Consider the following 5998-nt stretch of genomic DNA (forward strand, 5'->3'; position numbering starts at 1 on the left):
TTGAAAAGAGTCGGACATGACTTAACAACTGAAAAACGACAACAAATGGTTTCATGCATGTGAGACAATAACCCTGTATATTCCTTTACAGGAAGATTTTTGCAACCTTCTTTTCACACTTCTATAAGTACAGAGTAATTTTCTGCATTGAATCGAAATCACACAAAACTACTTTGTCTTTGTGAGGAAAATAATGACAATTCCCTTTAAGGTCAGGAGTAACATCCCACAAACGGCCTTTTGTCTTCTTCCTGCCTGGGATGTAGACATCTAAGTCCTAGGTGAATGGATCTTGGAGTCCTCTCTCCCATCACTTAGGAATGTTCTTCTACACCTCCAAACATGCCAGGGAAGCTTTCTTTCTTCTCTTAAGACTTTAGGCTATGATTGCAGTTTCCAAAGTGTGGCTGCATTTTTAATACAGCCTCTGAGCAAAGGAGATAAGGCTTGAAAGTCTCCACCAATTTGCCTGTTCCCTTTAAGACCTTAAGAAACTCTTTGGGCCCATTAAAATGTTTTCCTTTAATTTTTAATTTTTGTTTTACGATAAGGCTAATTAAAGCAACACCTGTTTGGAATGATACAGTTGGTGCTGGGTCAACATTTCCATTGGTTTATAATCCAGCTGTGAAAACTCAATTTGAACTAAAACTTGGGTGTATAATATCCAAACCCAGGGGGATTCAAAAGAAACACTAATATACCAGTGTGCGTATTAGGGGGCAAAACAAATAGAAGCAAAGTGGTTTCAGGTGCTCTTTAGCACTTGCGTAGTAAGTGAAAGGTTTTTACGACCATGGTTTGTAGGCCTTCGGCTCCTCGTGTAGGTAGGATGCCTTTGGGTATTTAAAAGGAATGAAAACAGGCCAGTTAGTTCACGTGAAATACTAGCTACTGTGCACGCGTGGTAATGAGGCTTCTCTCATCAGAGGGGTCTTAGGACCTGAAATGACTGCGCTCATGTTTCTCTGGATTTAAGACCACCTGGAGATGTCCTGGTGTGATGGATGACAGTATGCCTTGAAGACCAATGGGCTGCTTTCTGTCCCCGCTCTTCTGTTGGGAAGCTGAAGCAGAGATTTATTTGCGTGTCCTGTAAAGAAACTGGAACTTGGGTTCAGGCTGGAAATAACACTACAGACTAGAACTTGCCCTACAGTGGTTCCCAAACACTTTTTAATACCTAAAGAGAGGCCAATAAATAAAGCAGATAAAAGTGGAGCTGCTCAGATTGAAGTAGTCATAGAGCTAAGAGTCTCCACCTGGCTCAGCTCAAAGACTCTTGGGAGAGGGAGAGGCCTGGTGGGACCTCCCTGGCTATGAGAAGCCTAGTTGGAAAATTGCTGTCCTGCCAATGACATGAGCAGGTGACCTGACTTTAAGCTTTATTTTGATATGCTCCTTTGAAGAAGTTTGGTTAGTTGATAATGAGAGGTAAAAGAAGTATTTAGCAGGCTTTGCTTGAATAGACCTTCAAGAAAGCCTTAAGCTCCAAAGACTGATGGAGACCAGCGTTCTGATTCCAGCTGACCCCTTGAAGTTTTCTGAGTGTGGATCTTGTGTAAGTTCCTGAGTTCCAGGACATTTTTTCCTGGGAAATAGGGATGAGAATTCTTGCTAAGTTCATAGTTTCTTTTTTTTTTTTAAAGGGAGATGGGGAATCAAATAAAATGATAAATTTTAAATTATTCTACTGTTAAAGCCATTCAGAGGGTCTAAGATGGAGTAGAATGTGAACTACTATATCAGAAGGATAAGGCATGGAGGCAACAGATTTTTCTTGAAATCATTTCAAGAAATTGTGTGGATTGCCTGTGGATAGTCTCACCCACCCTGCATGACTTCAGTTCCTTTTTTCTCCCCATTTTTCTCACAGCCCAGACACTCATGCTACCATGTCTCTTACATGTTTTCCATCACTCAGGAGAAATATTTGCCTAATCTAAAGTAACCATCGGCTCCTCAAGCTGGGCAAGGTGTTAGAGATGATGCCATCTACCTTCTAATCTTAACATGGAAAATTCCAAGTCTAGAACCCAAGTCCCTGGATTCCCAGGTTGGGCTCTTCTGAATAATGGGGTTGGTGCCCAGTTACTCCCACCATGGTGGACAAGGATACTGCCACCCCGACACTGGCCATGTTCCCTTGGTGTCTCTTGTTCTCTCTTTGGGATCATGTAAAGCCAGGGGCTCTTATATTCCAAGACTCTGCTAGGGAGCAGCTGGCCATTTCTTAAAGAACATGCAGCAGCCAGCCAGCAAGGGTCCTTACCCACTCTCTCATCTCAGATGCATGTGAATTTGCCATCTTCCAATGAGCTCTCTCCTGACATCAGACCCTTCTCCAAAAGGTGTCAGTGACTGAAAACAACAATAAATTCTGTCTAGACACTCTTGGGGATTTCCTTTAATGATGGATAAAAATTTGAGTCAAAGTTATGAATTTCGGCTGACCTGATTGTAAGTATCAGCAGATACAACCCAGAGGCCAGGCACCATCGCATGCTCCTTTAATCCCACTGTGAGAGGGTCTTGTCTGCCTGCAGCTAAGTTTGCCTAGGTGTCTTCCTCACTCCTGTCTTCACCTTTCACATTCATAGTGCATTGGTTCCTTGCAGTTGAGACCTGTAACAGTAAAAGGAGAGAAGATAGAGAGAGATGTTTAGGGCAGTCCCACATCCAAACTTTGTAAGAAGGTCACAATTTGTTTTGTTCAGATCTTCCTGTTTAGGATGTAGATGCTATAAACTACTGAAGTCATGTAAAACTATTTGCACCAAAAATATATTTCCTGAACTGTCTTTACAGTCAAGAATGACAAAATATTCTAAGTCAAGGTATGTGCCCTGATTGTTTTGGTTTCAGAGAAGTAATGGTTCCTGGAGATAGGCAGGGAGTCAGGAGCCCTCAGGTGGTCAGGGAGCACCTTGTGGTAGGGATGTTATGAAGCCAGAAAGGATGTCGGAGAGGGACGTGAGGGCAATGCATGGCTTTTGTTTGCAGTTGACAAGCCGGTGATGGCTGGAAAACACTCCGGAGGCCCAGAGAGCCATCTGTCATGTGAGCTCAACAGCAAGCAAAACCCACTTGATGGGATGGAGCTGGAGGCAACTGAGGTCTGCTGAGCCTGCAACCCCCTGGGGAGAAAGTGTGTGCTGTCTCTAGAGAGGCTTGGGGCCCCTGCTCTCCACTGGGCTTCCCCACATTTATCTCACATGACTCAACAAGCTGGAATTTGACCTGTGCCGTCCTAATTCCTTTTCCATGTGACTCTTCTGAGATAGGGCTCGCATGCAACATTCCCAGAGCCAGCCACAGTGTTCTGTGACTGTAACAGAGAAACCCCAGACACGAGATTGAGTAGTAGCTGCTTCATGAAGCATCTGGGGTTGAACGGAATCCATTCTGACCAGCCCAAACCCTTCATTTTACCAACACAGACTCGAGATACAAAAGTCCATATGGCTCACTCCATTAGTGGCAGAACAGATCCTGGAGCCCAGATCTCTGGCTTGTCCTTTCCTGAGACCGGACTCATCCTACAAGCAGAGTCATGGGAGGTGGGTGAGTAGAGAGAAGATTCTTGTTTGAACACATCTCCTGGGGAATATCTGGATAAATGCCAGGAATGGGGCTTTTTATGGGCCATTTCTTCAGGCTGAGCTCTAAGCTTCCAAGCCAAAGCCAAGGCTCCTGGGCCTCAAGGTTGAACAGTGGTTGAAGGAGGCAGGTCCCTGTGCCGCACCATGTCTTCGCTCTGTATTCCTGTTTAACACACTGGAATCTGGCAGTGGCACAGAGAACGTTTTGTTTCTTTAGCTGCCCTTGTGTTTATACCAGGAATCAGGGATGAAGATGGGTTTCTACCTGGAGGAAAAGATAAGGAAGTTAGGAGTCAGTTGATCTGACAAAGTTTTGTCCGTGATCATCCATGATCGCATTTAAGAGATGTCTAGTAGGTAAAAATGATGGGACACAGTGACTGAATGAGTTGAGAAAAGGGAGATATATAGTATGTTTCCCAGACTAGACATTCAGCTGTTTTGCCTAAAGTCTTGAACACGTGTGAAGTAACAAGGGAACAGAACAAGACCTCATAGGATTAGGTGCTCTATCATGTGCTAGAAACTTGAAGATAAGCTTTAAGATAAAGGCAACAATAAGGAGGCTTAGAGGCTGAATGGGGAAGATCTTTCTCACTGTAAAAGGAAAACAAGAGTTGGGGCTTAATTTCCACCTTACATCCTCACCCTCACACTCCAGTGTGGGCTGGACTTAGTGAGTCACTTCCAAAGAATAGGGTGAGGTAAGGGAAAAGCTTCCCTGGTGGCTCAGACAGTGAAGAATCTGCCTGCAATGCAGGAGATCTGGGTTCCCTACCTGGGTTTGGAAGATCCCCTGGAGGAAGGCATGGCAACCCACTCCAGTATTCTTGCCTGGAGAATCCTATGGACAGAGGAGCCTGGTGGGCTACAGTCCATAGACTCACAAAGAGTATGACATGACTGAGTGACTAACACAAAGGAAAAACAGAAACCTTACAGTGGAGACACTACATTAACCAGGTGATCAAAGTTAATATCATTAGTGGTGTCAGATGGAGCTCACGTACCCCCAGTGTAAAATGATGAGAAGACCATGTCTGTGCTATTGCTTCCCCCAATCCGGTCTAACCACGAGAAAAACTCCAAGACATTCTCCAGGCTACCTGGTTTGCTCCTCAACAATATAAAGGTCATAACAAAAACAAAAACTGCCCAGAAGATATTGGGCAGATATGGCAACTAAGTGCATTGTGATACCCTGGACTGAATCTTGGATTAAAAAGGGACTTTGATGGAAAAGCTGATGAAGTCCAAATAAATTCTGGAAGTTAGTTAATAGTAATACTGTGTACTTCTGAGTTTTGAGGACTCCACCGTGGCAATGGAAGATGTTAGTAATGTGGGGAACTGGACTGTTTTTTCAGCTTCTCTGGAAATCTAAAATTGCTGGGGATTCTCAGGTGATCAAGTGCTTGGGACTCCATGCTTTCACTGCCAAGGGCAAGGGCTTGATCCCTGGTTAGGGAACTAAGTTCCCATAAGCCAGGCAGCCCATCCAAAAGAGAAAAAAAATTGAAAAAAATTATTCCACAATAAAAAAGGTTGTTGTAACAGTAAGCCCCTACCTACCAACCAGTAATGCCCTTTGGCCCTCTCTTCTTTCCCAGTCAAGCCTCATAGAGAAGTCCCCTCTCTTTTGATCTTTGTGCATCTAAAGTATCCTTTCATTGTGACAGCCCAATGCCACTCAGTCCATGTTTTATGGCTAAATTTCTTCATGCCTGGTCCTCTTAATAAACGGAAGCAAAAAGATTCAGTTCCATGCTCACTCTTAGCTGACGAGCAGTGGTCTTTCTCTGAGGACTCTGAGCTGTTGGCAGTTTTCCAGTGTTGGCTGGTTTGTTTGGCAATGACTTCCCAGAGAAATAAAAGGGGTTGGAGTGTATGGTCTGGTGGTTACTAAAATTCTTTATAACAGGAGGAAGGAGAAACCAGGGAGGAATTAGTGGGCCCCTTGTACATTTGAGATGTGAGATTAAGAAAAAAAAAAAAAAAAAGCAAAACACTCAGCAAGATGGCGGACTAGATCCCAAATTTAAAACATTAATTTATAATGATTATCCCCAAAGAAAAACATCCTCTTTGGCCAGTGATTCCCAAATTGAAATGGCTGATGGATGGCAAGGGAGCAACTGCTGAGATGAGGTATGATGCTGTCCACTCAGAAGAGGGGCGGACGTGGCTGAGTTATGGGCTCTGACTCCACATGGGACTGCAAGTAAATAACAAAGTGCCAGAGTGAGGCTGCAGATGGTTTGCGTACCGAGTGTGACCAGAGCTCCACCGAGGAGTCGGAGACTGGTAATTCAAACCGGGCCTGCCTTTGTATGTTGTAGCAATTCACAAACTTGTGTCTACTGGGTATGCTGGTGGCCCCCTGGGGGTGGGGTGGC

At 44.3% G+C, this 5998-nt stretch overlaps 1 long non-coding RNA gene across 1 annotated transcript; it reads right to left on the bottom strand.

Moving 5' to 3' along the window:
- Nucleotides 1-2369: 2369 nt before the first annotated feature.
- LOC129623433 (uncharacterized) lies at nt 2370-4593 on the bottom strand. The gene is made up of 3 exons (XR_008700543.1): nt 4381-4593; nt 3471-3867; nt 2370-2625 (listed from the first exon to the last, which is right to left on the bottom strand). It is a non-coding gene; the product is annotated as an uncharacterized LOC129623433 (long non-coding RNA).
- Nucleotides 4594-5998: the final 1405 nt, after the last annotated feature.

Source organism: Bubalus kerabau, chromosome 11 (assembly GCF_029407905.1).
Source record: "Bubalus kerabau isolate K-KA32 ecotype Philippines breed swamp buffalo chromosome 11, PCC_UOA_SB_1v2, whole genome shotgun sequence".
NCBI lineage: Eukaryota > Metazoa > Chordata > Mammalia > Artiodactyla > Bovidae > Bubalus > Bubalus kerabau.